At 43.7% G+C, this 7,647-nt stretch overlaps 1 long non-coding RNA gene across 1 annotated transcript; it reads left to right on the top strand.

Annotated features, from left to right (window-relative positions):
• The first annotated feature begins 3,857 nt into the window (after window positions 1–3,857).
• LOC120438749 lies at window positions 3,858–7,189 on the top strand. The gene is made up of 3 exons (XR_005612105.1): window positions 3,858–3,900; window positions 6,271–6,444; window positions 7,129–7,189. It is a non-coding gene; the product is annotated as an uncharacterized LOC120438749 (long non-coding RNA).
• The last annotated feature ends 458 nt before the right edge of the window (window positions 7,190–7,647 follow it).

Here is a 7,647-nt window from a genome sequence, read left to right as displayed (position 1 = left end):
CACGGCTGGGTGTGGTTCCAGTTATGTTAATCTATCCTTTTGCTCCGGCCGCTGTGCTTGTGGAGGACGTTGATCCAGTTCCGTAGCCACCTGTACTAGGGATGGGTATCGAAACCCGGTTCTTGTTGAGAACCGGTTCCCACTGTTTCAATGCCTTGGAATTGTTTGCCATTTGTGCAAACGATTCCCTTATCGATTCCAGTCGCCCCGAATGACGTCACCACGTTGCGGAGCGTCATATACCTGGCAGGAAACACGGCGGCTCAAACGCTAAAAAGTTTGGTTATACTTTACGAGAACGGATGACAACAGGGCAACTTGCAATACTTTCAAAGTAGATATTTCATTTAAGGGAGGAAACACTACGAATATGCAAAAGCATTTGCTCACAAAACACGCGATGACCTTAAATGAATGTCGTCTTTTGAACCCAGCAGCAGCGGTAACGTTTGCACGTCCTCTCCCGTTAATGCTGCAGGTAAATAATCAGCTAACAGTGCATATTATGTTAGCGCGATCTGCTTTATTACAAAACCTGCCATTACTGTGCATTTAGGTGACCGTGATGAGAGAGACAGAGTCTGGCTGGCAGTTCTCGCTGCAGTCTACCGTTAGCGTCTCCTTTCAGGCCAGAATGTCACCGAGCAGTGACTAAGTTTGTGGTCAAAGGCTTGCACCCATTTGCCACAGCAGATGCCCCGATTTTCGGTAAGTGAATGTGTTTAATTGTAGGCAGTGACATTACTGGATATTCTTGTGTAATTGCTACAGAATAATTTATGTTATACTTTGTTTTTGCTACAGAAGAATATTTATTTTATTATTTTACATTTACAATCTTTTTTCCTGGGGACCCTGTGACACCCCATTGAAGAGCCGTAGGCTGTGGATCTCTTAAGATCTCACTGTTGGGTTTGTAAGGCCATGTTACTCCTAAATTTCTATCTTGTTCAAAGAGAAGATAGAAAACAAAGTTCTAAGCTAATCGACCTTAATGTTCTCCTTTTTTAAAAAGAATCAAAAATGGAATTGGAATCGTGAAAATCTTATCAATACCCATCCCTAACCTGTACAAACACACTAAAACATTTATTTAATATCATTTTCCCTCTCTTATTCTTCTATCCACATTTTAACACATCTCTTTCCATCACTCTTGGTTATACACACACCCACAGCACGTATTCTTTCCCATATTTCTGAAAGAGAAAAAAAACATGCAGTCAAAACCTGGATTTGCCCGGACCACCCGGAGGTGGCCGTACTGCTGACCTCAGCTTTGTGGACAAGCGCGTTGGCCGTCCAGCCTTTTCCTTGTGGTGCAAAAGTGTTAAACACCATAAACTAAGCACAGAGTCCTTCCCACAACAGTCCTGAAATCAGGTGTCGTATTCCTGAGGTTTCCCTCCCAGTGGTCCAGCCAAAACAAAAAACAACAAAACAAGAAAAAGCAACAACAACTTAAAAAAACTACAAACAAAAAACTCTAATCCGTGTCAACATCTTTCTCTTACACAACACATACTTCATCCATTTGGAGCTTTCACCCAGACCACCTCCATGGACACAACCTCCCCACGGCTCCTGTAGCCGCTTTGCTGAGCTCAGCACCCATTGCAGGCGGGCGTCCCCTCTGCAGCCTTTGCTTCGGTACAAAGTGCTAAAAACCATAAACCCAAGGACAGAAGAGTCCTTCCTACGACAATCCATAATTTAGCCGTCGCTTTTTTGAGGTTTCCCCTTTTTGTGGTCCGCTTGAAAACTCCCCCCAAATCAAAACAGCTCACCCTTGCAGATTCTTTTTCAGTTTTCAGTTTTCAGTTTTATTTGTCATATGCAAGTTAGCACAGGGTCAACATTGCAATGAAATGTGTTTGACGAGCAGCAGTCACTCAGCAGCATGATACAGTAGGAGAAAATATAATAAAATATAATAAAATAAAATAAAATAAAATAAAAATAGAAAAAATAGTAAAGTAAAGAGCAAAATATTAGAGAGACATGGTAAAGGAGAAAAGATGACTAAATATATATGTATCTATAAATATAAATATATGTACACTAGTGATTAAATAAGAAAATCTTGAAAAGAAATATGACGGGAGGGCAGATGGGATATTGCACAGGAATGAGCAGCAGAAAATTACAGTATTGCACTTTTTAAATATAAATATCAATAACAATAAAGTGAAGTGACCAGTGCAGATTATACAGAGTACTTGTGAAGCTGCAGGGTAGCTTCTGAGTCCTGTGTTGTGTGTGTTTAAGTGTTGTGGTTGAGGTGTCGTATGGCTTGGTGGTAAAAACTGTTTTTAAGTCTTGTAGTGCGAGCAGACAGACTCCTGTAACGTCTGCCAGATGGTAACAAGGAGAACAGCTGATGTGCTGGGTGGCTGTGGTCCTTGATGATGCTGTGTGCTTTACGGAGGCATTGCTGGAGATAAATGTCCTGAATGGCAGGAAGCCTCGTGCCAGTGATGTGCTCTGCTGCCTTCACAACCCTCTGTAGTGATTTACGGCTGCTGGCAGAGCAGCTTCCGTACCAAACTGCGATGCAGCTCGTCAGCAAGCTCTCAATTGCACACCTGTAAAAATTTGAGGTGATGTTGGCGTTCATGCTAAACTTCCTCAGCCTCCTCAGGAAGTAAAGCCGCTGGCGAGCTTTCCTGATAGCAGTGTCTGTGTGAAGGGTCCAGGAGAAGTCCTCGGTGATGTTGACTCCAAGGAATTTGAAGCTGCTGACCCTTTCGACCTTGACACCGTTGATGTGGATGGGCTGGTGTTCCCTGACTGGTCGTTTCTCATTTCTTTCCTCATAGTTCGTTAAATTCCTGCATGTGTGAGTCGCTGAAGCGGTTCCCCCTTTGTTGAAAACAAAAGAACGGTGGGACTGGGACAATTTTCCCCCAGGATGGCCAGTCACCGCATACCTGCGATTCAGCGAACAACAACAACAACAAACTTTATTTATATAGCACATTTAAAAACCAGTGGTGTTCCAAAGTGCTTAACATTCAAAAGGGTGAAACTCAAGTGAGGAATCCTGTTCGACAACGCCAAATTGTTATGGAAATGTTAACAATAACCTGCAACACACCCAGTGAGCTTGATTTGAAGTGGGTTTAATAGACACACTGCAATGTGGAGAGAACATCCCAGTGAAACACCAGGACCGTCTCTTCCTTGTGGCACCGCCCTCACATCTTATATACAGACACACAGACAAAGAACATCCTCAAACTCTTACATGTTGGCCCCTCTCACGGGGGGCTACACCTCCTCCCTCACAGAGAGAATTATGACCTTGTTTTCTGCTTAGCCTTCACCTGAGGATTTACATCCCTGATAAGCAGAAGGAGTCTCACTATCTGTTTAATGTCTCCCATTACAACGGCCTCCCTGTGTTAACTTTCCACATGCATGTAAAGTAGTGGCAGGAGTGCTCTTACTATGGTAAAGTGAGAAAGTGATATTACTATAACTAATGTGATATAATTAAATATGTGATTAATATATGAGAAAAGAAATCTGCCACCACAACTCTGAAACTCTGCACAGTTTCCTGTTTGAAGCTGCTTCCTGTTGGCTTCAGCTGTTTGGAGTTTCCATTTTCTAAACTTCTACATTCTGAACCTTCTTCAGCTCTGAACAGATGATGAAACACTGAATGATTTCAAGCTCACACTTTGTCTAATAAACTTACATCTTTCATTCTTTATACAGATTGAAGGACTGTGGTTTGTCAGAGATCAGCTGTGATTATCTGGCAGCAGCACTGAAGTCCAACCCCTCCCATCTGAGACAGCTGGACCTGAGCAGGAACAACAAGCTGCAGGATTCAGGAGTGAAGCATCTGTGTGGTTTCCTGGAGAGTCCAGGATGTGGACTTGAAACTCTGAGGTCAGTCAGCATGTTTTAGTTGTGCTGAGATGAATATGATGTGAAAGTTGTGCTGACACTAAACTGCAGACATCAGGCTGATATTATACTGATCCACACTGAGGATCTTCATGGTAAAGTCTGTTTTCTTCTTCTCTGGTTTAGTCCATTGACTGCAGCAGAACAATGTTCACATTTCAAACCTTCAAAGAAGAAGAAAAATCCTCCACTGGATAATTCACTGTGAAACTCTCCAACTCTTCATTCCACCTTAAAGTCTGTCTGACACTGAAATCCAAAGCAAAATGTGCGTTTGCTTTACAGACAGCAGTCCAACACAAACATACACACATCATCCAAAACACAGTCCAACATCCAAATCTCCTCCACTGCCAGCATGAATGATGGGAAAGAGAAGGAGGAAGTCTCTGACATTCAGGGTTAGAATGAGTTTCATGAAGCAGACTGTGAAGATCAAAGCTGCATTAGAAGCTTACATGAATGAATGAGTGGACAGAAGTGGACACAGATCATCTGAAGCACTTCAAAGGCTTTAAATCAGCACATTTCTCTTTATTCTTTATCAACTCTGTTAGTTTCTCTCAGTTTTCTGTGGAATGAAGCTAACAGCAGGCTAATAAGATGCTGACCAATAGGTTTCTATTAAAGGTTGTAATTTGTATATGAAAAAGTGCTTTGGCTCAGCAGGGATCAGCTTACAGGTAGAATACAGCTGCTGGATGGGATTAGCATGTCATAGCTATCTACCAAACTGCTAACTGGGGAATTTCAGGCCATCTATGGATCATTTTTGCTAACTGTTTATTCAGCTTAGGCTCACAGGGCTGCAGCCTGTGCCCTAGCTGTCATAGGGCAAGAGGCGTGGTCCACCTGCACAGGTGAGCAGTCCATCACAGGGCCAACAGAGAGAGACAGAGAAGCACTCTCATCACATCCACACCTACAGCCAATTTAGAAGCACCAATGAACCTAAGCAGCATTTCATTGGACTGTGGGAGAACATCCAACCTCCACAGAAAGGCCAACAAGCTTCAACCTACAACCTTCTTGCTTTAAGGCACTAGTGCTAACCACTTTTCCCCATTTCAGCCCAAATCCTGCATCTTCCTGTTTCTGACTCCAGGCCAGCTCCACTAACACTTTCTCCTCAGACACTGCCACCTAGTGGAGGAAGTCTTAGTTCCATTTGAAGCTTCAGATTACAGTTAGTTCCTTTACAAAGAGGTGGAGGTGGTGGGGCCACAGCACCATCATCACTGAGTGCCATAGGACACTTAACCTTTGTTTCCATATGCTGGGAACTTCCTGTTGTTCCAAGGAGGACTGGAAAATGTGTGAAAATCTCCCAGTCAGTTCCTCACAGCACACTTCAATCATTTCCCTCCCACAGCATCAGGACCAGGGCTTTTTCTCTCTTTGGTCCCACTAAGAGATTTCCACACAAACACCTCATCAGTGGGACTCTCAGAGCTACCAGCCCTTTGCTACAATCACAAAGCTCTTCATTGAAATCAATGATATCAAAGCTGGAATCCAATGAGTCCAAGTCTTCTGCTGATTCAGCATCACATTCATCTTTGCTCCTTGTTCTGCATCCCCACCATGGACTTCATTCCTTTCCAAGCCAGCCTTGAGTGTCCTTTATTCAGCTCATCCTCTGCTTTACTTTTACACCTGATTTTAGCTGCTTTATCTCTCTTTCAACAAGTTTCTGTGCCTCAATCTTTTTCTTCTCTCCCTCATAACAAGACAGCTTCTTCTGCCTGAGAACATGTTGGAGTGATTTACTAATCCAGGGCTGCTTATTGGGGAAAATACTTCCTGTTTTCAAAGTAATCCCCATTTTTCCCAGAAAGAAATGTCAGTAGAAATCGATGATCTAAATAAGAACATGAGCCTTTAAAAAGTCCCAGTGGGTGCAGTCAAAGCAGTCCCTCAGTCCCAGTATAGAGTCTTTGGTCCAGACTGGAACAACTGTGTGCCCAGTTTGAGCTCTCTTCAGTGCTGTGACCTGACAGACCCAGAGGGGCCATCACATCACATTTAGAAGCTCCCCTAATGGAGCCACAACACATGTCCAATACTTAGTCTGTCTTGTTGGACCAACTGGAAGAAATGATTCAAGGACTTAGTCACAGAACAGAGATTCAAATCTCCAAAATCCAACTGGCTGCATCAGGACATATAGTCTGAAACTCTGCACAGTTTCCTGTTTGAAGCTGCTTCCTGTTGGCTTCAGTTGTTTGGAGTTTCCATTTTCTAAACTTCTACATTCTGAACCTTCTTCAGCTCTGAACAGATGATGAAACACTGAATGATTTCAAGCTCACACTTTGTCTAATAAACTTACATCTTTCATTCTTTATACAGATTGAGGCGCTGTGGTTTGTCAGAGATCAGCTGTGATTATCTGGCAGCAGCACTGAAGTCCAACCCCTCCCATCTGAGACAGCTGGACCTGTGGGCAAACAAGCTGAAGGATCCAGATGTGAAGCAGCTGTCTGATCTTCAGCAGAGTCCAGACTACAGACTGGAGACTCTGAGGTCAGTAGAGTGATGGAGTGAGTGGGTGGTGCTGTCAGCAGTATTGTACTAAACACAGTCAGTATGAAACAAAGATCCAGTGTTTCCTGTAAAGCTGCAGCTTCTCAGTGAAGCTGTGAGAGGAGAATGGTGACAGGCTTCATGATTGGACACAAACACTTCCTGTTTCTGCCTTTTTGTCACCTTTATGGTCACCATAGTAACTGCTGACACACTCTGATCAAACACTGTCACAGCCAATCAGCTCTCTGAACAAAGCAGCACGCAGACCAATGACTGCATTCATTTCCAAGTTTAAAGCAGTGAAGAACACAGTCTGTAGGTGAGGAAGAATTTAGTGAGAGCAGATGTTTGGATGGAATTCCTCCAGTTAACAGCTGGAAGCGTCCATCTGGATTGTTGGGCTTGTTGTTGGGGTTCCTACAGAGCTCAGAGTGGACACACCAAGGTTCTTCTAATGAATGAAAGTCCAAACTCAAACTAGGAGGGAAAAACATCTTCATCAACTTCAATAAAAATCCAAAGATTAGAAAAAGTGAAGCAACAATGAGTCCTAGTACAGTCCCAGCACTGAAGTCCCTGCTGCTCTTTATACTGGATGTGCTGCATCACTGACTGACAGCTGATGAAGAGTCTCTGGAAACACTCGTTTATCTCCTCTGCTCTTCCTTCTTCTCTCTGCAGGTGGAGGTGATGATGGTAAACAGGACGGTGTGTGCTGAGAGAGGAGGAGCTGTGTCCTGATGATCCAGAGAGGTTGAAGCAGCAGCAGCTTGTGTGTAGAGACGCTCTGACTGGGCCATGTTACTGGGAGGTGGAGAGGAGAGCTTCATCCAGCAGTGACTGACAGAGGAATGAAGTGCAGATGACTGTCAGTGCTGCAGAGTGAACTGCTCTGAGAACAGCTCCACTGTCAGACACAATGTAGAGTCCAGCATCATCCCTGTGTGTCCCTCTGGATCTGACAGAGGATCATCAGTGTATCTGGACTGCTCTGCTGCTGCTCTGTCCTTCTACAGTCTCTGCACAATCTCTGTCTGACTCTGGCTTCAGACCCTCCTGGATCAAACTCACCTGGAAAGACTTTCAAACATCACTCAATAGATTTGAATACAGAATAGATTTGATATATACTGTAGATGTATATACTGTGTCCTCAGGTCTGAATGCTGGACACTCAGAGACCTGTGTCTCTGAGTGGGA

Source organism: Oreochromis aureus, linkage group 3 (assembly GCF_013358895.1).
Source record: "Oreochromis aureus strain Israel breed Guangdong linkage group 3, ZZ_aureus, whole genome shotgun sequence".
Classification (NCBI taxonomy): Eukaryota; Metazoa; Chordata; class Actinopteri; order Cichliformes; family Cichlidae; genus Oreochromis; species Oreochromis aureus.
The sequence above is the reverse complement of the archived record's forward strand: the minus strand, read 5'-3'. Positions and strand labels throughout refer to the sequence as shown.